Raw genomic sequence first — 26,223 nt, forward strand, 5'->3', positions numbered from 1 at the left:
AAAATTCTCAGACTGGCATCTCCATCTTATACTACAGGGACATGAAACAGAGTTCAGCAATATACATGAAGAATATTTGTAAACCCTATGCTTGATCACCGGTAGAATGAGTAGACGTCTATACAAAGAGTTTCTACGTAAAAGTGAGCCAAACCATTAAAAACTTATCCAGATATCCATGGGATGGGAGTCGGTTTCATCTATTGTGGGTAAAAACAAAAGAGGAAAAACAAGGAAATTTTGTAGCTCTGTCTACTTACATAGATCGAAACGACAATAACAAAATCAGACCACAAACAAAAGTCATCATCATCCACCGGAACTTAAAATATAAACGCTATTGATGCCGCGAGCCAAATGCATCACAACGACCTTTTCGAATGTCCTGTTATAAATGAGAGGTGTAAGAAGGACCATTTAAAGAAAATATGCTTACATGATGCAAAATCTCCAGTGCAGAGCAAGGCCAAGCCAATCGAAACGTCGACGATCCGAATGAAAACTTTATCAATCAATCACATTACTCCAAGCCTCGAGGCTGAAGTTTATCCAAGGTCAGGGCAAACCTTTTACCATGAAAGCTCTATCTGATACAAGAGCTACTAAGTCTCTTATTTATCCCGATTTGGTATTAGAGTATAACATCGAAATAGACTCATCTAAAAGACTCTTCATCACAGCAGCGAACAATTCAAGCTCGAGATGCATGGGCGCCGTCTGTCTTCGTATCAAAATAGGAAAAATCTTCAAAACAAACATCACGGCATACGTTACTACAGATCTCCAAGATGAATTAATTGTTTCATAGCATGGCCTACAAAACTGTGAATTATACTTACTTGAGTCTTTTCCTCAAGTTATTCAAGTCTCTCCAAATGAGTCTATTATCCGTAAGACAAGACAGTATCGACGATGGGGGATACATCTTTCCAAAATATAAAAGGGAATATCAAATGAAATTAAACAGTTGATATCAAGTTGTAATTTTTTACCAAGAGCTAGGCTCTTCATTACCTCTAGAATCAACGCAACAATCCCCATCGTCAAGGCCGTTCGAATCCGTGTCTTCCAACCTAATGGAGGTCAACGTAGTTATGGACAGCTACTCAGGGTGCCTCCTCATAGACTTACGAAAGATTTCAACTAAGTCAGTCACTGATATCATGTTGATGTGGTTTTAAGATTGGGGGCTTCTAATGCATATTCGAACTGACAGTAGACCATAATTCCGGACGGAATTTGGGGACTTCTGCAAAGATTTAGGCATTATGTCCATGAAGATGATACACAAAAAATCTAATGACTGGGCTTAATTTCGTTCATCACTCCTTGAATAAAGAAATACACTCAGATATGACAGACTCAGTCCACCCCAATGAGTATTTGGTTACTCATAAAGGACTCAGATCCAGCATTGCCCATTGTCTACACTTGCATGTCGCCTTCCGACTTTGAGAGGGCGGGAGAGAAAGACCTATCATCCTAAAATACTACGATCGCACCTATACAAATCAAAACCCTTTGATTCCTGGAGATTACGTTAGGATCTAAAATACAAAAACAAAGATGTGGAACACACGTGAATAATCGAGAAGATGTAGAAGGAAAAATATTATACATTACAGACTCTTCGTAAAAACGTATCAACGAGAATGTCCTTAAAAACGACTTACATAATATTAGTATTATATAATTATCCGTCATTGTTATATATTTATGTTTTGTGAAGTGTATTAATATTATGTGTTAGTAACGTTAATGTATTATGATATTTGTTGTCTTAGGGGAGATGAGCAGTCATCATATAGAAAGATTAAACCTGTATGTATATAAAATTAGAATTTATAAAGAATATATTTGTATTAGAATCAATATAGAAACGTTTTAAGTTGATAACTCAACAGATATGTAAAGCTTCAAAATTATTGCCCCTTCATTAAATTGATCGGGATTTGATTCTGTGATATTTTACTTCATCAATTAGTTATTACCTTCTGATGTTTTAAATATATTTAGCTCTCATGAGTATATATAAGAATACTTTTATTGTATAGACTACATATTTTGGCCCGCAAGCTGGCTCGAAATCTGTCAACTCATAGAAGGCTTAGTCCGATATTTTCTAGCCCGACCCCCCACTTCAAATTTGACTTTTTCTTAAAACATATGCAAACTGATATAATTCCCATTCTTCAAGGTATAAACATACTAATAATAAAAATATTTTAATTTTGGACATTGGATATGTCTGTCGTGAAAGTCATTTAGATTTTTTGTCGATGTTTTTAAAAGTGCTTCAAAATTCTAAATATTTTTTCATTGTAGCTACGCAGAGGTGTGTAATTTTGCATTGAAAGTGGTCCCAAGTGAAAGCTAATAAAATTTTAATGAGTATGGAAGATAAAAAAATCAATATTTGTGGAAATTTTATAAATTTTTAATGTAAAAACATCAATAAATCCTGAGGGTGTTCAGTTTTCGGTTTTTTTATGAGCGCTATTACTTATTTTCGGTCGTAATATGTATTTGTGTTCAGTTAATAATTTTTATTTGTGAACCCACTTTATGATTTTTGCCTTCTAAAGGTTTCTCAAGTTTTGAACGTTTTTTTTAGCAATGATTTAACAAGAACAAAGATTTATCTTCCAACGCTACTTCTATAAAGGAAGGATAAAACTATATCTGAGAATGAGAGGCAAACTCAACAGCATGCCAAAAAGGTTCTAGCTTATCTTGTGGAATAACTGTCACATTCTTTATCTCTCAAATTTTTTGATGTTGTCACATAAGATGCAAGGTAGCTTAAAATACAAGGTATATCAATTACGCATATTTTTTTCCATTTTTTTCTTTGTCAATGGATACGTTAGAGCCTAAAAAATAATTATATAGCGATTGATCTTAATGATGACTAAAATCAAGTTTTTAAACTAGCTTAACAACTTTTAAAAAATGTAGAATTTGTTAGGTATGCTTGATTTGATAAACCTTTTATTTCAAATTGATAAGAGGTAGGAACATAAGAAGTAATCCAAACTTATATTCATGATGAGTGCGCTCCAAAACTAGTTCAGCTGTTATAATACTAAACAACAAATCTTTTGGAAAAATAAATATTGTGCAAAACTTCTTGATTTGTTTATAACGCACAAAAAACAAATCTAAAATTAGTATCCGTTTCGTTGATATTATGAACACTATCTAGAAGGACGTGGGTATCATATTTGAAATCCAATCATTTCAAATAATCTTTTGGTCCTATAAATGTGTATGAACAGTCCCGAGCAAGCTCCGAGATGAATGAGCAAGTCTAAAAAGGAATCGTGTAAATATAAATGTAGATATTGTTGAACTAAGTCCAAAAAAATTATCCATCGAAGAAATAAGATATTATACTGTGTCAAATCGTACTCCGATTCAAGAGGTTTGATTATAAAGTATAATGGTGGATGTGTGAGACAGGACGCCGTCCTGAGTCCACACGTTGTTACCCTCCGGGTAGTTGGTCTTTACCCATGGCAAGACGGTGTACCAAAGCACTTTATAGTAGGCCTCCTGGCTGATTTTCTATCCAACCTTGAAAAAGGATGGAGGCATCTTCTTTCCATCAGAAGTTACAACGCCGAGAACCATGATTTGGATTGGATATTTTGATAAACTCCTTGGACCTCTTCTTTGTTTCTACATGCGAGCGACCGTTCCGGCAGCTGTTGAGTTGATCAACTGAGGAAATCTTTTGGTGCTAGAAAATCTTGCCATTGACCCATTTGCCTTGATCCATGGGAGGATTTTCTTATACCTCTTGAGCCTCCTTTTTTTCATGCCTTCTTTCAGAAGGTGTCATAGGATCCTTGTGGAAAAAACTAATACCAAGTTGTACTTTATAGGCCTCCTGATGGTCCTAAGAGCCACAGAAAAGTCCTTTGTGAGGTGATTCAACGACTCAGTGGGATTCTCCGAACTAGAATACACTTTTTATCCCTATTTAAATTATTCCCTCCACTTCTTGACGTCCTGGAGAGGTTTTCATCCTGTCCAACTTAAACACTAGCCTCCTAGAACAATTAACAATGTCCATAATCCTCATAACATCAACTATAGCATCTAAGAGATCTGAGATGCTCAGCCTTTTTGCTTGTTCCTCGCTCATGATGATGAAATTACTAAATGATTAGTATAGTTTGTGTATGTAAAAAGGACGGTGGAAACAGAATATCAAAAGTAATCTCATTTTCATAGTAATGGGAAAATAAAACAATAATTAGCGGTCCACGTTTTGCTGCCCTACAGTGTAAAGAAAATCAAATCACTTATTTCTGAAAGAAGATCAATATGGTATGAAAATTGGAGGTCATTTAAAACCATTATGTGCAATCTTCTAACTATAAAAAACTTAATTTCCAAGACCTTTAAAACCCGCAGGGAATAGTATTTTACATTATTGAATATTGTATATACTATGTATGTATATATCTTACTTACATTGTTAATACTAAAATAGAAAATTCTACGAATAGAAAAACAAAAATTTTAGAATGATTTATGATAGCAGGCATTGCCTGTAGTCAACAATAAATAGAGTACATAGTATCCCAAAATTAAGATATCTGCCATTATAATCTATATTAATAAAGCAAAGTTTATCCGGATGAATGTTACAATGCAAATAAGGCACTTTTGATCTTAGAAATAACAATTCAGTCATGTTGATGAACACTGAGAGTCGTTGTGCATGTAGCATTAAGTGTCTGTAATGGGTGCACTGATGTATATCATAAACATATTTTTGATATAAGAAGCAACAATATAGTCGGTTTAAATAAATACTGTAGGTATTATATTCTATATTATTAACAAAATTGTATTTTAGCCGACGCCTAAGTACTCCAGGCAATGCTGGGTACTACCGTCAGTAACATAAGAATTATTCATCGTGTTATCTGTTATGTACTTACTACCAACAGGAATTTAGTGAATATACTAAGTTGTACTGAACTGGCAATCTTTGTATTCAACAAAAATCAATACCAGCAAGGAATATATATACTATGGCGAACACGATACCTTAAAGATAGCCAATGAAAAATAATTAAAAAATTATTTACATTTTCGTTTGTTGATGTTAAAATTCTAAACTAAAATGATCTACTATATACTATACTAACATTTTATAGGTAAATTTTTATTATAAAACCTCCATGTGAACAACATTTTTGTTGTTTTCTGTCCATTTGATGTAAATTTAATCAAACCTGCACCCCTTTTTGCCACTCTTAAAAATGCAACATTGAATTGAACATATGAAAATACTAATTTTGGTAAGTTTAAAGCAATTTTTTTCAAATGTATGACTTTGTGATTTATTTATAGCCATTACCAGGGCTAACTTGCCATGTTCCTTCTTCAACTGTAATAAAGATACATAGTTGGACTAACTCGCTAATCTTCTTCTTACCTCATTTACCTAATTCCCATTTTTTGTTCGTATGTAATATACGTTCTCCTCTTCTCCGTTAGTACAATAATTCGTTGTTTTTTTATTATTTATTTTCGAATCGGCAACCCATACTTTAAAAATAAAAATTTAGACACGGGGAATCGATCTTTATTTTATGAAAAAATCAACATATAGCCTATAAATCTAGTCTGGTTAGAATGAAATGTAGACCTACGTACGTAACTCAGAATTCTGAACAACTTTTATTTTATATTTAAAATCTGTATCCGTCTCCATTTTTGAATGTTGTTTTCATCATTGTTTTCTATGCGGGATGAATGGAAATCAGACACACACATCAATTATTTTAATACTATGTAGGATATATTACCAGATACCGTTCACAATCATTAACCAAAAACGTACTATTTCTGAACATCTCTCTTACTATCTATCTCAGATTATATAGCCTTAAATAAAGAAAGTCATTAAGAAACCTTCAAGCATATTTTTTTTTTTTAAATAACAATATATAGCTTCAATCCTGGATATTTATTATAATATCAACTCTTACCACTTTCAATCTACAAGGGTAATCCATTAAGGGAATTAAGGCATTCGATTAAGTGACCATGAGATACAATTTGGTTATTCAGTGAGTTTATAGTATTTGACTAAATTGACTGGCATTTTTTTTTGCAGATTATCTTGCTAATGTTCGTAATAAAAACCTTAAAAAGCAACATTGATTCAAGTTATGAGCCATCAAGCGAGTAAAAATAATGCTCGGATGTTTGAATGAAGGTTATATTCATACACATATTTTTGATCTGTGAAATAAGAATGTACCCATATTTATTACATATCCAAAGATTTTTTTATGCAATAGCAAGGGTGTATACAGGGAATAAGTATATATTGCTCCCTAAGATACATATTTTTGATCTAAGAAATAACAATGCAAATCTCACAGGTACCTTGCATATCGAAATGAGTGAGTATACATGGTATACAGCGCTCTCTGATGTATAACATCAGGGGCATCCGAAGGAGTGGGCTGGAGGGTTGTAGCGCTCCCAAAAATAAAGGAATTTTTGCTTTTAAGAATACTCTTTTTTGGTGCAAAAATAGATTCATAAATTGTTTTTTGAAAGAAAAAAAAATATATATTTGAAGTTTTTTTTCTATAAAATTTAATATTTGACATTTTTTTTATAAAAATATATTATTTGGAGTTTTAGTTCAAAAAATTTAATTTTTTTGAACAGCTTGGAGTTTTGAAAAAAAATAATTTTTGTTAATAGCTCTGGATTTTTTATCTTTGTGGGGAAAAAATTTAATTTTTAGTTAATAGCAATGGATTTTGAAGTTTTTTTTTCTAAGAAATCTAATATTTGAAATTTAATTTTGGATTACAAATGCCGCTGAACATATATATGTATATTTTTTTTTTGCAGCTGAACATATACATATTTTTGATCTAAGAAACAACAATGTAGTCATATATAAAATTTGCCAGATGTTTCGCATGTAACATCAAGTTTGTATGGGCTCGGCTCAACCAGGTTACGCTATAGATACTAAAGTACTCCCTGGCTCATCAGTCATAACTAGTGTTGTGTCGGTCCTTATTTATTCGTTCCAGTCAAGTCTTACGACTGGTCCTATCGGTACTTACATAGGATATATATTAAGGACATTGCACATAGCTTGCAAAAAATATTCATCGTTTCATTACAATGCGCTATAAAACTCAATGAATTCAATTAAATAACAAAAATAATTAATAAAAAAAGGATTCAATAACGTCACAAGGGATCGATTTTACCTTCTTTAAGTACTGACAAGGGGTTTGAAATAAAAAATGACGCATCACTAGCTATAACGTTACCATTATTTTGTTTTCAAGCTATGATTAATATTCTTGAGGAGAGAGCGTCTATGTATTGAGTAACTACATGAGTGAGTGTGCTCATGAAAAATGTTGAGTATAACACCAATAATTTCTTGGGTAGTTATCTTCTACATTATTTAGGCAATGTTTGTCTGTTATACGAAGCGTAATAATTACAGAAAATGCTATTTTCGATTTTGGTAGAAGACTATGTCTCAGTTATTTCCCGGATTTAATAGTTAAATAGTTAGTTAAAAGCTTTCAAATAAGTTATTTTTTTAATTTATGGAGAAACTGATGTTAAACAAACTACTTTGACGCCATTTGAATCCAAGATTATTGACCTTCGTTAGGTATTTCCAAATTTCCTAACCTCCATTCATTTCAATCCGGCATAGCAATAAAATTTGTAGGTATTTCAACAATTTTATTGTACAAAGCTACGCAGTAAACTATAAATTCTTCATTAGAGCAGATGTTACCACAACAACGATTTGATAAAGAATGAATTTAGCTCGCTCGTTTTTTTGTAGTTGCCAAACTGAAGAGTGAATTTTATTTTCCTAAGCTGTTGTCATTATTATTTATTCCTGAGGAGTGAAATTCCTTTGTGTGTGCTCATAAAAGACGGAGAGTAACCCAGAGGATTTGTTGCGGAGAAATAATTGAAAGTCCTTGTAGTAGAATTGAAGATTGACATCCGAGTAATTCCTGTAAAAGTCCTTGTTTATTTACGACTTCCCCTCACCTCTTGTTACAGCTGCTTGTAGCTGATATAATGAAACCTCATGACAGCTAAGCTGCTCTCCTCCAAAACATTCTGCTAATCATGGGGATTACTATAGTGGTTTTTTTTTTTAACATTCCCAAAATGATTCCAATTAGCATCACCATAGATAAAAATAATATGATCTACCGGTATGTGAAAAAAACAACTGGAAATGAAGGTGGTTAGCCTGACAATTAAAATATTTAAGGAGATCAGCTAAGCTATCTTGAATTTTCGAGCTTCGAAGAGCAATAAATGAAATTATAACAAATCCAACTCCATATTTAGCACTGATAGGAATTTCTCCAATGCCGATCCTCAATTCTACTCCTGGTCTATCTCGTTATAAGGACGGGAATTGGACTCAAATGGCTATGACAATCAATGATTTCATTTTGAATGACTATGCTACTGAGAAAGGATATTAAGGGCAACATAATTTATTGGATCAAGTTACTTCTCTGAGAGAAGATATCAATACACCTGATTATTGCTTCTCTGGTGAAGAAGAAGAAGAATATTATCTTTTGGTTTTGGTTGAAAGGCACAGTGTCACCCCTTCACACTGACCCTAAATATGACATTCTTACACAAGTTGCAGGGAGTAAGTGTTTTTGCCTCTAGCACCAATGTCAAACAAACTACCTCTATCCCTATTCGACAGAAAATCTTGTTTTGAAATACAAAATTTCAAATACAAGCCAAATTGTTATTGAAAATCCGTATTTAAATGAATTCCCAAAATTTTCAGGCTTCCGGCTTAGAAGGTATTCTTGAGCCAAGTGATGCACTTTACATTCCGCCCAAAATGTGGCACTATGTAAAATCCCTATCTTTAAGTTTTACGTCAGCTTTTGGCTCCACTGAAACCCTTCATACTTTCTTTCAAATTTGTATTTTAATTAAATACATTTAAAAATAAATAAATATATATCAAGAGTTAAAATAAAATAAATTGAAAAACAAACATATATTCAATTAGCGGCTACAAAAATCCGAGCCTTCCTCCATTATATTTTCTTTTCATCTATGAACATCACTCTTCATACTTGTCATTTTTCATTTTTGTATTTAGTCGAAAAGAAAAAGGCTGGCCTCTATTTGTGAGCACAATATTTTTCTTTTATCTATAGTAGTTTTAGTAATCCTTGCTGTTAGATAGAGAAATGAATTCTATGATAAAGAAGAAACACTCTCGCAACCTTCCAAAACAAGTCTACTAAGTAGGATTCGTTTTCACTTCACGGAGGAAATTTGACTATACTGTTTAAATATAAGTTCATCCAAGTAATAGGAAAACTGCACCTGGACGTCGTAGTGGCTACAGCCTAAATAAGTTTTAGAAGAAGGATCCTCCTCCTCCCAAAAGATGTGTCCATATTTTTAGAGAAGATAAGTAACGACGAAGTCTTTGGATCAAAGACCTCTCTTATCACAATTAAGAGCCTTCAAAATATTCTGCTAATGTGACCTGCATTTTTATCTTCTTACTATAAAATTCAATCTGAGGATACGAACAAATATGGGCCTAAGGATATTTGTATCAAAATATTAAACAAGGATGCTATACCGACCCAGTTTCCAAACATGCCCTCCTATTTTTTCAAGCCAGTCGAAATAGTGAGGAGTAAAGCATCTCCCTCTTCGACTCGGAGAAAATGTTATTAATAAAATGAATGCATTCGAAATAGCCACTACTATTTCTTCGATATCAGAACTAAGTTTCAAGTGCACAGAGCTCACTTACCCAATGGGGTTTATGAGCGCTTTGACTCCATTGATCAGGCATTGATATTTCATACTCTTAGATTTTGGGATTCACATGGATTTTTCATTGGATTTTGTGACAAAGTTAATTTAGACTTATCAATTAGACTGTGCTAAGTATTTTAGTCTGTTAAAATGTACATGCATTAAAAATCCTGTATATTTCAACTTTTCAGATACGAGAATTAGGAACTTTCATTTCAACTAATGAAACACGTCATTGATACTGATGATTATATTAATATGTGTGATATTTTATTGAACATACTGACCTATTTAAATTCTGAGTCTACTTCCAATTTTTTTTCTGAAAATTCAACTGAAACCAATGTTGAAGGTGAAATAGTTATTAAAGTCTCCAAAGCATTAATCCTTATTTGGATGGAGATCAAGAAAACAAACTTAGCTTCCTCACCGAATATTTATCTCTCCTTCTAAAAGATCATTCACAGAGGAGGTACACCACATCGATGTATGCTTTGTAAATGTCAAGGAAAAATTTGTCAACTACTTTATACAGAGAGCTACGCAAAGAATTCCTTGATCTTCCAACTATACGTCGACTTTCAAAACTGTTAACATCACTTAATTTAGAAAAAAGAATAACCGTTAAATATCTGAAGGGTCGCTTGAACAAAATCTTCAAGACAAAAAAAATAGTATTGTGTTCGACGAAACGTACTGCAGAAGACGAGTCGAGTATTTCTCCATATCTTTTTGGACTACGAGAAAGTGATGAGATATCCATCTCAGAAGTAAATGATTAAATTCATGAGAACAAAAAAAGAATTGTATATCAATATAATAAATCAAAATAGTCAAAAAGTGTTAAAAAACTAAACACCGAGTGAGCAGAATGCCTTTATTAGAATATCGTCAATTCTCCAAATAATTTGTAGTGTTTGTTAATGTTTAAAAGCAATACAAAATAATTTGTTCTAAATAAAAACGTATTTTGAAGCTGAAGGAAAAATTGTACATATTTATTTATTTGAGTAAGTAAATATAATCTACAGCAAGGGTAGGCAACTCTTTGACGACCAAGACGAATAATTATGTCACTGAGTATAGGATGAGTTATAATAAAATCAAGTCCTAGAGGAGTCCTCATGCCACTAAGTCAATGATAAGTTCTCGTAGCACATAATGTAAGGAGAGTTATCGTAGTGTAGAGTCCTGGATATGTTATCATAATATCAAGAGTCTGCACGATCCCAGCTAAATGACAAGTTCTCGGGGTACTCAACCAATGAAAAGATAGCGTATTATCGAGTCCAAGATGTAACATATTGACGTTTGGTCCTTGAAATCCGTGTCTGAAAAATAAGAGTGAGGGTTACTTAATATAGTAATATATTATTGTACTGAATCTATCTAACGACGTCACTGTGTCAGATCCGTCCAGGTACTGGACTTCATGTCTATCAGAGGTTTTATAGATATCAATAGTTCCAGTTCCAATGATTTCTAATGTATACTGACAATATTCAAGGATCTTTCCACTCTATTCACAAAAACATGGAACTGCATACCGGGTGGACTCGATATGGTCGACACTTTTCAAAATATTTACAAAACAATAGGTTGAAATCTTTAATAATTTATTAAATCAAAAAGTTCAAAAACTATTTGCAAGGTATGGCTTCTGGCTTCGAATTCTACTCAAAATAGTTACCCTCAGTGGCGATGACCTTCTCCAGCCTGGACCTGCACCTGTTGCAGGAGCTCTCAACCTGGTCCTTGGGCAACACGATGTTGCCCTGTTGTAATTCGATCACCGTTTTGCACAATGTTTAGTTGGTGTCTCTTTCAACTGTGCTGTTTTGTTTCTTCTGGTACTTGTGGACTAAAAATTACAAATGGCCCTGATGGGTTTCACTGTGTTCCTCGGCCTGCAGGCATTCTAAATGATGTCAAAGTTCTTAAAACCGACACAAATCATCATAACTGTGGTTATTCTATTCTACTAACTGGACAGGATAAAGTCGTTGGATTCCATTGTTGTCAGCACCACATGTTTCCAACTACTAACCCAATATTTTGGAAAAATGCTATAGTAATTTACTGCTACCTAACGGTCATTATGTGCAATAATATCAATGTGTCAAAAATATTGCGTCGACCCTGTATTTATCTTCTCTTGTTTTTTGTTTGTCTCCTAGTTCTTAGATTGTCAGCTGAAGCTCCCTTCCTCATTTAAGAATTCATTGTATAGAGAAATCAGAATGGGCTTGCGATATTGTACAAACCTCCACGTTTGGTCCTTTTTCCCAAATTGGATTTGGTCTATGTGAAGCATATATATAACACTTATATAAAGACACTAATTTGAGTCCTGTACCTCGATATATTCCAAAAGATATGGTCGATTTTCAACATTTTGAGCTTCCTTGACCTCTCAAAATGCAATGGCCTCTCACTTTGATCATATATAATCTTCGTACCAATTTTGATCAAAATTAATCTGTAACTTTTGCCCTTTGACCAAAAGACAAAAAAAAAACAGAGGAAAACACATCTGCTATAACATAATATTATAGTTGTTTGTCTGCTAATAAAAACGCATGACAAGGGCATTTTTTTCAAAAACAGAGACCGATACAGTCCTTAGGCATAAAATAAAAATTGTTCAGAATTCTGAGTCACATACCTAGAACTATATCAGATTAGATTTATGGGCTCTAGAGGGCAAGTTTTTATCTCGCAAATAATTTTATTTTTTTTCATAGAACAAGATTGTCGATTCGAAAATACCACAAAAATTCTAAATTACCAAAAACGAAATATTGTACTAACGGAAAAAGGGAGAGGATATATTGAATTATAATTAAAAAAATTTGACATAGGATTAGCGAATTAGCCTTAGTATGTATCTTCATTATGGTTGAGGGAGGAACATATTTCTAACCATTCTAATTATAATGACCAAAGGGATGGAAACACTTCAGATGTCGCCTATCGACAATTTTTATTAAATTCTGGAGTTCTTTAAAGTATTAATAAAATAATTCGAACTAAAATATATAATCCTAGTAATAATCTAATATATCATTATCGAATATCATTTCAGAGTTTATTTATGCCAAATAAGAAACCCCATCATACCAACTAAAACTGTCTTTTGAGCACTTAAAAATACGACATTTTATCATCTATTTAAAATCAACATTAGTTTGTAAATCCTTGTTGCTGATATTTTATTCATCTGAATAAAATCTCAAGTTACTCCGAAAAGAAAGCGTATTATATTTCTGAGTTGTACAAGCAAGTAGTATAAAATTGGAAAAATGGACTAAAAGAGTAAAATAATAATATCACAGAACAAAACACACAAGTTAGCATCCAAAAACAATAGGAAATACTATATTACATAGTTCGTAAAAAAAAAAAAAAGGATTCTTTTTTCTCAATTTGTGTTGTGTCTTGACGAGGTTGAGTAGACACAAACTATCTAAACCAAGGAATCCAGGATGACCGAGAGAAATGAGGAGAGGAAAGACGTGGAGGAATAAAACAAAGGTTGTCTCGATAGGAACAATTATATTCTTATTAATACAAAAACCTACTCTGATACATACATAAAATACACGACTATTTATACTTAAAACGAGGTAAACGACTGTACTTTACACATATATACATACAAGAAAATAAGAGAAGTAAGAGAACAAGGGAGAAGGAAACACGAATACATTACATTTTGTATGATGGCCTTAAAGGGAAACATATCCCAAGTGCTATCAAGTTCCATAGAACATTCTCTAGGTATTTCAACGTAGAACATTTTCCCTCCTTGTAAATATTATTTCTTAATTATATATCTTCTACAAACATTAAACATGCCATTCTCTACAAATTCCCCATTCGTATCATGCATCTTATTGTTATGTTTGTGATGAAAGTTAAGACGGAAAATGTAGTCTTTACCATCTACCCATCGAATTTTTTGTCCATGGGTTACAGCAAGGACGGAATCATATTTATTCAAACTCATAAGCTCGCAGGCTCACTCAAAGAAAACTCCCTTGAATAAAAGGACTTGATTATTGAATTAAGCCAACAATGTCCCACTTCCTTATGGACAGCAATGAATTCATCGATAGCAGCCCATGATGATGCTTCATCCGTGGCAATTTCGGGAGATTGATCAAAGATCCACCTCTCCTAATTTGGCATCATCCGTGGACACCCAAATGGAGTCGAATTAGGCACATTCAATAGCGAGCTCATTGGATCAAATGTGGAGAGGTCTTCCTGCAACGGGGTAGATATTTTTACCGGGTATTCCCTTGGATCCACTTCGAGCAAGGCTAAGAGCCTCCTCATGAAGCTTTTTGTTATCTTTTCTACAACTCATGGTTAGTAAATAATTCTCTTGGGAGTCGTCTAACTTCAGATTCAATATCTTGAACAATAATGGTCAAATGATATGCAAGGAAATATTGACTTTAAAGGTGAGAGAGTTTTAGCTATCCAAAATCAATATCAGTACAAGGGGAAAATTGTCAGATATCTTTATTTAAATTTAGATTATTCTTATTTAATTAAAGAATAACAATTTTGTAGAAGATCTAGGGTAAACTTGTTGATAGAGACAATGATTCAGAAGGTCAAAAGTAACTATAATAAACTTTGACCTGTAGGGGCATATGCACAATGAACAATCCTTCTATTAAAAGAGATAAGATCCAAGATTAGTGAGGGCCTAATGGACAAGATTCCTTGAATAAAATATGAAGAGAAGATCAGAAGATATGCACTTCTAGAAAAAGGAATAAGTGATGGATGCTGATCCATATTTCCACATGATTCCAAATAAAATCCATCCAATCACCATTAATTACCCTATACTTTTTATATTTTATTGGTAATAGGAGGAGATTGGGTGCAGGGACAACACGAGAGGTCACAACGTTTCCTTTTCCTCAAACATAAAAAAATAACCTCGTGCAAAATTTCGTTACCGGTAATTAATTTCCTAGTAAATGCATTCACTTTCTTTTCATTCCTAGTAATTTCTTGTTGTGTGTCGATCCCTATTTAACACCATGGTTCAGTCCAGCCCCATTTGTAAGAAATCTGCACTAATCTTAATAAATATGTGATATATCATAATTGGCTTAATATACCCTCGTCATGTCTAGGAAAAATTCCAAGGAATGACAGTTTAGGACAGCTCCATACCTGTCTGGCCTGGCACTGGAGATGACTAGTAGTAGAAGTGGAGTGTTAATATTTGTGATGTTTATTAAAAATGACGTCATCATAAATTTTGAATTTTTTCATAAATTTTGAATAGTTGATAGAAATTGAGTCCATGGGTAATCTTGGTACCTTGGGAGATATCATTAAATATCCTGCTATTGGCTATCACTATCCCTACTCTGGGATATAATAAAGATCCCAGCTCTACTCCTTCACACCAATCAACAATCCTGATCCCCTCTTCTCTTTCTCTTATTTCCTTAACAATTCAAATCATCTGCAGGGTGCCCCATAAATCTTAGGAGAGATCAATTAACATCAAATTTTTCTTAGACAGGTGTATATTTTTTTAATTTTGTTTATTGTAAATGATTAAAGCAACCTCCATCTGGTTTTTCTAAAACAGGTTCTTGAGCCTCTTACCATGATATCATGAGTCAGATGTTCGGCATCATTTTACTTAATTTGGAAGGGAAGAAGTGTAGGGCCATTACCAAGGCCCTGAAAGACCTCAATGTGTCCAAGTCATCGATTTGCTACAGGATCAAGGGTACAAGGATCCAAGAGTGTCGATGACAGACCCAGTAGTTGTCACCCGAGGTCCATGAGGACACTCAGGTTGATTGAGGGAACGAGGTCCAAGATTAACCGCAAAAAAAGTACTCAATGAGAAAGATTGCTCATGAGGCGTAGGTTGGTCAGGGAGGACCTGAGGGTAAAGCCGTATAGTCTACAAAAGTGCAGCTTTTCAGCGAGGCAACAATGGCCAAAAGGCTGACCTGGGTGAAGGTGCTTCACGTTTCAATAATTTGGACTGATTTTGATCTTCAATGTGGAGCTGGCTTACAACAGCCACAATTACCGATTGTCTGGTTGGAGCATCGAGGAAATTTCCCTCAATGAACATAGCGTGGTTAGGGACCAAAAGCCGGTATCGGTGATAATATGGGCGAGTTTAACCTCCTGCAGGATAAAGATGCCCTAGATCTTTATTTCAGAGGGTGTGATGGTCAATCCACGTGTCTATCTGGACATGTTACAGCCCCAAGCACTTCCTTAGGTCCAAAAACTGTACTTGGAAGGATGTTACTACTTCCAGTGGGACGGAACACTTTCATATACTGCTAAATCTGTACAAGAGTAGTGCCAAGCCCCTTTAAGAGCAAGGACATGTAGCCTACTTCTTCCGCTGATCTCAACGTATTGAACTTCTACATAAAGTCCATTCTGAAGAGGAAGGTTAGTGTAACTTCCTAACTCAGCGTCGCCTACTTTAAGCCCTACCCAGTGTTAGCATGGGACAACTTGTCGGAGGAGACCATCCCTACAACGTGTAAAGCAGTTTTTTTCCGAAGTGTCTGAGAGCTGTAGTTATCTCAAATGTTAGCCATCTTTCAATCATTTTAAAGGAAATTTCATATATATATTGTATTGATTGTTGAAGTTGTCCAAAGACTTATGGGTCACCCTGTGCGTAACAATAATCAAGTTCCTTGGGCTCCTCACTGTGCCGCGTTACACAAAAACAAATACCTAGTTAATATTCATAAACTGGATGATGTCATGGAATATCCATTTTCAAAATGGAAATGAAATGCAGGGATGAATTTTGCAGGAATAAATTTACTGGGAATGAAATACCAGGGATTAATTTACCAGGCATGTTTTTACCTAACACCATAAAATTTACATTGCACTTGTGTTAGACAAGCGTCATCTACATGAGGTAATCATAGTTAGACTTATTTAGGACTAAAGACTGCTGTCCCGTCCAGTTCAGTCTCAGTCCAGTCCAATGCAGTCCTAAAAACGGATAAAGTTTGCTCCTTGATTACATCAATCAACTTTTTTTCTTCTTTTTTAAAAACAGTTCTGTTATTAACTGTTCGAAGGACCAACAGCCATAAGAACCAGAAAATAATTTCAAAAATCCACAGTTATATTGAAATATTAACTGAAATAACATTTAAATAGATTAAGAAATATTTGAATATATTGTGTTAAATTTTTTGACCTAAGTTTAACCAGTTGTGAGTAATTGATCCAAAAACAAAGTGATGCTGGTCTTCCCTACATAGTATCTATTTAAATAAGTCTTCATGAAAATGTTGCAAAAACAACGACAAAATAATGAAGTTAATATATTGATGAGTGGTGTTTGTCGCTCAGCAACGTGGGATGTATGAATTAGGATGATGTAAATTTTTATACGACAATAATGTATATACGTACATACATATGTGGCCTATCAACAGAGAAGCAAGCTGGGATGATTTTTTGTTTTAAAGTGAGTTTGGATTCCATTTGTATTCTAATCTAATTAATTATCTTACATATCTTTGGAGGGTGTACGAGTTTTCTATGTCACTACTTTGGCCATATCTTGGGTAAACGTGGCAATTATACAGGTAATATTTAATTGTTAGATAGCTTGTTCCAAATTACACTATATTTTTGGAAAAAATTTCAAAAATGCATAATTATTCACAAAAATGTACACCAAAAACATCAAAATATAAAATTTTGAGGAAAAAAATAACAAACATTCTAAGCTATGAACAAAAAAATACATGTTTAAAAAAAAAACCCCAAATTTCTTGCTACTCACAGAAAAATTAATTTTATTAAAAAAATTTGAAAAGTTTAATTTTTTGAAAAATTTGAAATATTAATTTTTTTAGAAAAATTGGAAAAATTTATTTTTTTAGAAAAATTGGAAAAATTTATTTTTTGGAAAAAAATTAATTTAATTTCAAATATTACATTTTGGAAAAAAAAATCAAAATCCATAGTTATTCACAAAAAAACTAAATTTCAAATATATTTTTTTTTTTCTCTGCAGTATAATTTGCTCCAATAACGAAAAAAAGTTCTAGTAAAAACAAAAATTCCTTAATTTGGAGCGGGACATACAACCCCTCCAGCCCACTCCCTGTGGACCCCCCTGAGTTGAAAAAAAAAATAGAATCAAATTCACAGATTGTTGTTCCAGATGTTCGTTGCTAGGTTAGGTCTATAAAGGGGATTTTGATGCAACTGTTATGCTAGCATAGGTTGAAGTTGCAGTATCTTTTCGTGCCAGAATCCAGAATATCGTCAATGAGAACCCAGAGAGGTCCATCAATGCAAATGATCGAGAAGTTGGAAATTGAGAGCACTGGATCCAAATATCTGTCAAATGGAGGCCTTAAATGTTGGAGCAAGAATCGGGTCCCTACCAATGCTCGTGAAAAAGTCTCAAATGGATCCAAGACACTTTATCTTGCAGGACTTTTGACCTCTAAACTTGCCGGATCTGAATCTGACAGATTTTGTGTTGGACGAAATGGAACGACTACCAAAAACAAACTTATGAGTCCGAACAAGAAGGAATTCAAGTATTTTCAAGGTATCAAGTAGCGAAGGCCTACTAGCGTTTTCAGCCTCGTATAGAGGTTGGAGGTGGATAAATTCAACTTTACTCGGGACCTCAATTATTATAGGATGTTAGAAGGATTCCTTAGTGCTTATAATCGCGGCGGTGGTGGAGTTTAAACTGCCACTGCACTTTAACTGTGGGCAGGGATATATTTTGGAATATGAGAAGGGTACATTGATCCTCAGGGAAACGGCAGACGGATAAATTTAACTTGCCTTGGGGGCCAGCACTTCCTCTATTCAGCCTGTAGGCCGGAGTATTATAACATGGCATAAGAGTTCTATCCTAACATGTTTCTTCATCATACAATAGTTTTATCTTCTGAATATAATATAAATTGCAACAAAATTGCACACGATATTATTATCTTGCAATGAAGTTACTCACAATCATATGGCTTCACGATGATATTATCTACAACATTTTTGTCTGCAACCTTTTTATCACAATCATTTTACGGGACACCATATATAGATATGTATATACATTAAATGATTGCAAGAGTCAGTTGTTGAATGACTTTAGATTTACAATTCAAATCTCTATATATGGCTTAATAAAAACATTCTTTAAGACAATAATATGCTATAATACTACCTTCATTAAAGATATTTTGTTGAAATAGTAGTTCCCCTCTGACTGAGTAACACACCTGTAACTGTAAATATACATATTTTGTAAGTTTTGAGCCTCAAAACTACCATACTTTGACTTAATATTTATATAGGAGGAATGATTTTACAGTACTACTACTTGAAGGAATTTTCCATGGAGAGCAAGGCGTATCCTCAATAACACCAAAATATGCAGGGTATTTTTGTGTCATCCATCAATCAATCTGTTTTTTTATTCTCTGAATCACTTTTCTGAACTCTGATTGGATGAATTAGTAGGATCATAATATCTATATATAAATGGATCCCTTAATAATTTTAACCTTTCAATATGTTCGTTAAGCAGGTATCCTATATAAGTTTGCCCGCACGCCATACTTTCTCTTTCTATCTCAAAATTGGAGCCAGCGAGGCTGGAAAGTTAAAACTCAATTCTCGCAACCTTTTAATAATAATATTCGTCTGGCGTAGGGACGCGAAGCGAAACGATGACGTAGGAAAAGGATAAGTATCTCAACTTTTTCAAGATATTGGAATAATTACCACTTTGAAGGGTCACGAAATGAAGATGAAAGGTCTCATTGGGATGGAAAATGTTAGGAATTTGGTTTGGGAGTATTCAGAGGAGGGGGAGTTCTCTCGGAGTCCATCCGTTGACTGAGGGGCTCTTATCCGAGTTCATCGATCTCCAAGGAAAAAAATGCCAGTACGAATTTGCACACTAAGACTCCCGTACAAAGTACTCCTTGAAAATAATTGTACTGTCACGATTCATGGTAGATATAAGAAAAAGTCGTAATGCCTTACATCATTAGATATGACCTCCTCCAGAAGGCCTCATCCCTCAGTCTGAATACTCCAAAGCCAAATTTACAACATTTTCCATCCCAATGAGACCTTCCATCTACTTTTCGTGACCCTCCAAAGTGTTAATTTACTCGAATATCTTGAAAAAGTAAAGATGTTTCTCCTTTTCCACGTCAATATATTCTTCGTTTCGCTACGCGTCCCTACGCCTGACGTACCAAGGTTATTCCTTTATTATTAAAAGGTTGCGAGAATTGAATTTCAACTATCCTCTGTCACTGGCTCCAATTTTGAGATAGAAAGAGAAAGGATGGCGTGCGCGCAAACTTATACATCATTAGGCTGTTGAAGATTCGTCTTTAATTAAGGTTTGGTGTGATTGGCCAATGGGTTATACAAATATCTGGAGTGAACCAAGGGGCAATCCCTTAACCTCATGTATATGCATTTTTTTATGGTTAAAAATCAAATGGCAAAACCTAATTCACTTGTTACAATATTACTCAATTTATATTTCAACAGTATCAAAAAATCTAGGGGATGTCAGATTCTACAATTAATATATCTTCCACCAAGACAACATTTTTGAACTGAAATAAAAATGCTTTTTTATTATTAAAAAAAAAAACTTGCGTAGAGTATATCTTTCAGCCTGGAATTCCTATAAACATTACCTTTAACATTTTCTCACAAGACAATTACAAAAAAATAAACAAAAATAAAGTTTAAATGGAACATTTTAAACTTTAAAGTTATGAGTCATTTCTTTTGGCAAGGGATGTACAATATATATACGTAAATCTTAATAGAGAATGAAGAAAGAGGGTTGAATGATGATTAATAATATTATTATTATATTAGACAGATTTGTGTCCGTGCCATTTTCGCTTCGGCACTGAAAATTATTATTAATTTTTTATTTGTATAATAATAGTCTAATTAGTAGTGTAGTTCTAACAATACATTATTATATCTGATATAAATGTGAAGAGGTAATTTATAATTAATTACTTCTTCACATTCACACTAAGATGTAACTAGTTTAAAAGTTTTACGTTTGCTTATCTTGCTGAGGTTTGTATAAATTATTAACCTTGGTTTTCACATAATTATTTTGCTATTTTCTTCTAATACACCATGGATTTCTCAACCGTTTAGAAATTCATTAAATACACTTATTATTTTTTTTATGTAATATTCATTGAAATGTTTGAATAGAAAATTAAAGATTAAATAAGATTTATATAAAGACTAACTCTTACTAATTACGTTTTTTAATTCGCATTCAACATTTGTTCTCCCCTTTTCACATAGTTCAATAACTCATGTTTGTTTTTTTTTTTTTTGGTTGCATTTTTAAATTTACAGCCCATACTTAAAAAAATTAATTTGAAAAACGGGGAATCGATCTTTTTGTATGAAAAAAATCAACTTATTAGTGAAAAAACAAACTTGCCCTCCGGAGGACAAGAATTTGATCTGACCTGAATCAAACGTTCGTAACTCTAGAATATATTGTGTACTTTTGAGCTTTTTTTCAAAAAAATCAATGACTGTTGATCTAAAAAAAATAAAAGAAATTTGGTCTCTTAATATAAAAAAACCGAAAATAAAAATCGGCCCAGATAATGAGACCGATAAAAATCGGTCTCACAATCTAATACCACGGTCTGGACGGAAAATAAAATCAGACTCGAAAAATCACTTAAGACCGAACCGGATAAAAAATCGGTGTCAACACTACTAACTACGCAGCCTCTATTAATAAATGGAAAGGGAAGATAAAATAGCAACGTCACGACATCTTGCAAAAAAAAAAGAGTTAACTCTCCTCAACCTAACTACTGAGGGTGCGTTTGCCCCTCCTCAAAGATAGGAATCAATGTTTTATATAGTTTCATCATCACGTCAAACAACACTTCCCTCCAATCATTTCATTATGTTCTTATCTTTAGTTATAAATTATAATCCATGGACTTTGAAATTAGCATATCAGCAACACATGCATATAGTTTATAACAACTCATTGTTAGAGAGCAGAGCTTATTAACAAGTAGCTATTTTATGTTTTCATTCTTGGGTTTGTTAATTATTGTTCAAGAATAAATTAGGTACTTTAACATTCGATTCAAATAGACAGATCTAAGTTATGGATAACATTATAAATTTGAATTTTTAAATACTTTGACCAGCACCATTTTGTGTTCAAATGCGTCCCCGCCCCATGCGTCCGTGAAACGGGCAGGCTCATGCTAGTAAACAAGTACATATTATTTATCTATCATTCATATTTAAGGATGAATGAATGACAAATACATGGGAGACGACCTACGCATGAGCTTCAGCAAATGCAGCCTATCCCATTAATGATTATTTTCGTATTCCATCAATAATAATAATTGATGTACCTACGTAGGAATGTATGTATATACTACAGGGCCCTCAGTTTTGAAATTCATTCGGAGACATATTTTTACGTTACGTCATTCAATAGGTCTCACAACTTTTTAAATAAGTTTTGAGAAATGAAGAATAATTAGCGTAGGTCTTAAGACTAATTTCCTATTCAGTCTCCCCTTCAGCCCTACGATCTTAGTTATCTTTACAGCAATTTTTAACTCCCAGCTAGAATTGAATAACATACAACACGGTGTTACGTCCTTATCAAAAAAACGTATTTTGTTGTCCGCTATCAATTCCCTCGTTTCACTCGATATGTCAAGGCTATTTAGATGATTTAAGCTAGAGGACTCGAGAGAAAGAGTGGCTAAGGGAAAAATAAACAAGTCAATCAAAAGGCAAGGAAGATTATGTTCCTCAGACCGACCTATAATATCGTGTTATTGTTGTGACGTAGTCGATCTTATTCTTCCCTTTTCACTGGCCCTAGTGTTCCTCCAGAAACGCAAACTGGCTGCGTTTCTGGAGGGACATATATCCTCTTCTAATTTTGAGCTAATCAGAATTGAGAACTACAAAATCCCATCTTCCTTGCCTCGAGTGTCCACTCTTTTCCTTTAATTCAAGGCTTTTTTCTGTTTCTTTTTGGAAGAAAGGTTGCGTTATAGAATACAGGTTAGGATGTCAAAAAATAATGATAGCTAGAACGTATAAGTTCTAGCCACATACTTCCTATTTGATAGAAGTTATGTTGAACAACTGAAAGGCATTATAACTACGTCATTTCTAGGGGGATTTACTTACTATACAAAGACTGATAAGGATCGGTTCCTTTTTTTCAAAAAAAAAAAAAAAAAATTGAAACTTTGAAACTTAATTTTTGAAATTTTTGTCAAATAATTTTTATTTTTGAAAAGCTTTAACTTTTGAGATTTTTTTTCCAAAAAATATAATTTTTCTTATTTTATTTGAAAAAAAAAATAATATTAGAAATGTAATTTTTTTCTAAAAACATGATTTTTGTGAAAAGCTGTCGATTTTTGAAACATTTTTCAAAAAGTTTATATTTGAAATTTCATTTTTTCCAAAAAAAAAAAATTAATTTTCTGTCAGTAGCTCTCAATTTTGAAAATCTTTTTTACAAAAAAGTTAATTTTTCAAATTTTTTTCCAAACATTTAATATTTGAACTTTAAATTTTCTAATATTCTGTGAATAGCTATAGATTTTTGAATTTTTATTTATAAAAAAAGTTAATTCTTGTAATTTTTTTTTTTTTTCAGAAAAATATAATCTTGTGGAAATTACCATAACCCTATTTAATGTAGAAAATATTTTGATGTCACCCTTTCTACGAACGTTGCAAATTGCTCAAAAAAAAAATATACAATTAAACATGATATCATTTTTATTCAATCCAATCTATAAAAAAAAAGAATTATAAAAATAAAGATAACCTCATTCCGTTACTCTGACAAGAAAAAAATACCCGTTCCATGGGAGACGTAGTACATATGCTTGCATGTAAATTCATTTGAAGAAATGGTGGTGCTTTTTTATGTCATACTATGTAGACTTCGTTTACTTAACCTTAAACTCAAAAACATATATCCAAACTAGTGATGGGACGATTAATCGGAATCAAAATGTGGAATCGGGGATGGGGATTCGGAAAATAATGTTTGATTTGCAATTCCAATTCTGATTTATTACTAGAATTTAACTAATTATTACTTTTTTAAGTTATGAAAAAAAAAAAAAAAAAAAATAGCCCTCCAAAATTAAGGGATTTTTGCTTTTTACAAGAAAATCTAACATTTGAAATTGAAGTAAATTTTTCAAAAAAAATTCCAAAAAATGTAACTTTCTTTGAATAACAAAGTTTTTTTTTTAAATTCTTCTCCGAAAAATTTTAAATTAGAAATTCAATTGTTAAAAAAATTTTTTTGAAAACTTTGGATTTTTTTTTTTTTTTTTGAATTTTTACTTTTTATGAACAGTTGTGGATTTCAGAAATTTTTCTCCAAAAAAATTAATTTTTGTAGATAATTGTAAATTTTGGGAAAAAATTTTAAGTATCAAATTTTAAGATTAAGTTTTTACAAAAATTTCTTTTTTTTTTAATAAAAAAATCCCTCCTCTCCTAAAATATCATCCTGTGGACGCCACTGATTGGATAATTATTATTTTTTAACTATTATTTAAAATATTAAATAATCGATAATTTTGACTAGAATTGGATCGGAATCGGCATTGGTTTTTGTTTTTTTGGAATCGTCCTATCACTAATACATACATATTTATAGAACCCCGTTGAATAATCCCCTCACCAAACTGGAACACGTAACATAAAAAATCAAAAATATTTATAATACTACATAACATAACCTTGAGGGAATACTTTGGAATTTGCAACTCTGTCGCTGGCCCGTTAATAAGGCTTTACCTCGAAATATCATTAGGTATACTCTGCTGTAGATAGACTATATTGCAGGCAGAGTTGCGATAATATATACATACATAACATGAGAATTATTTACCCTCACCTGACTGATTTATTTCTAGCTTATGTCTATAGCCTTGAACCCCGAACAAAAATGGTTTTATGTCGAAGCTATAAAATACATAATTTAATATATGTATTTCAACAAGTTGCATTCTTTGAACATATACTCGGAATTATATTTGGCATGTAATCGTTAACTATTTTTGTTATAGCAAGGGTGTTCAAAAAATATCAAACTTTGTATATCTGTAGGGAAAAATATTTATTTCTTCATCAGTATGAAGGTTGTCCCTTTCAAAGTAATCTCCCTCAAATACTTGTGCCAACGCTTTTTCTAGTGCTTCAAGCACTTTTTAGTATAGCCTTGAGCACTTCCCGCGATGCAATCTTTATCTGCGGAATCGTTGCAAATCTCCGTCCTTTCATATGTCTATTCAATTTTCTTAACAAGAAAAAGTCACATGGGGGTATATCCTGTGAATATGGTGGCTGAAGCATGATTGTGGGGTGGTTTTTGGCCAAAAAATGCGACAACTCATTTGTTCAAAATTAAGCTTCTCATGCACAAATCGTTCGAAATAAATTTAGCCAACCGATATGTTAATATTATCAGCAACTTCCCTGATCGTGATTCAATGGTTTTCAAAAAAAAATAATTCTGCTCTTCAATGGCATCTTTTCAGCCATCTTGAAAGAGTTTGTAACCCTTGCTAACATTTTCCCCCCCCACTCAGAATAGTTTCACCGTATGCAACCACTGTCAACATTTCAAGTGTTTTGGAGCACTTAATTTCATTTTTACATAAAATTTCAACAAATCCATGGTTTTCAACAGCAAAAAATTGTGGAAAGTTGAATTGTTGAATGGAGTTTTGAATAATTCCCAATAATCATCAAATAATAATGTCACAGCTACGAATAATTGGGTAACTACATACTACTAAAGGATTGGCATCCGTAGGTTGTGGGCTTGAGAGGCTATAGCAATCCCCCTCCATTAAGGAATTAATGCTTTTTACAACAATTTTTTTTTGTCATTCGTTCAAATTATGAAGTAGAGTAAAAAAAAATTTTTTTGAAATTTTTTTTTTTGAACAACTGTGGATTTTTGATTTTTTTTTACAAAAAATTTAAAATATGAAATTTAATTTTAAAATTTATTTTCCAAAAAAATTAAAATAGAAGTTTGTAAAAATTGCAACGTGGTGGAGCTGGTTTTTCTATAGTTTCTTCGAAATACAATCAGTGGCTATCATGCGTTGGAGTAGTGAGGAACGGTTTTTGTCGTAAAAATATATTCTTAAAATTGATTTGACTTTATATTTTAAAAAAAAAATTAACTAAAAGGAATTTAACTTCTGAGTTTATATTGGGGCTATTTATGAAAATCAAATAATTGCTTCACTG

The 26,223-nt window shown here is 32.8% G+C and overlaps 3 long non-coding RNA genes and 1 pseudogene across 3 annotated transcripts; 1 reads left to right on the forward strand and 3 right to left on the reverse strand.

The window, feature by feature from the left end:
- Positions 1-64: 64 nt before the first annotated feature.
- On the reverse strand, positions 65-573 carry LOC139907373 (uncharacterized). The gene is made up of 3 exons (XR_011783933.1): positions 437-573; positions 261-385; positions 65-200 (listed from the first exon to the last, which is right to left on the reverse strand). It is a non-coding gene; the product is annotated as an uncharacterized lncRNA (long non-coding RNA).
- Positions 574-636: 63 nt separating this feature from the next.
- Positions 637-1,128, reverse strand: LOC121130575 (uncharacterized). The gene is made up of 3 exons (XR_005868757.2): positions 1,015-1,128; positions 840-925; positions 637-773 (listed from the first exon to the last, which is right to left on the reverse strand). It is a non-coding gene; the product is annotated as an uncharacterized lncRNA (long non-coding RNA).
- A 12,262-nt stretch (positions 1,129-13,390) lies between these two features.
- LOC121130479 (uncharacterized) lies at positions 13,391-14,224 on the reverse strand (annotated as a pseudogene).
- A 2,608-nt stretch (positions 14,225-16,832) lies between these two features.
- LOC139907330 (uncharacterized) lies at positions 16,833-23,693 on the forward strand. Its single transcript, XR_011783864.1, has 3 exons — positions 16,833-17,359; positions 17,418-17,480; positions 23,594-23,693. It is a non-coding gene; the product is annotated as an uncharacterized lncRNA (long non-coding RNA).
- The last annotated feature ends 2,530 nt before the right edge of the window (positions 23,694-26,223 follow it).

This window comes from Lepeophtheirus salmonis, chromosome Z, assembly GCF_016086655.4.
Source record: "Lepeophtheirus salmonis chromosome Z, UVic_Lsal_1.4, whole genome shotgun sequence".
In the NCBI taxonomy this organism is placed as follows: domain Eukaryota; kingdom Metazoa; phylum Arthropoda; class Copepoda; order Siphonostomatoida; family Caligidae; genus Lepeophtheirus; species Lepeophtheirus salmonis.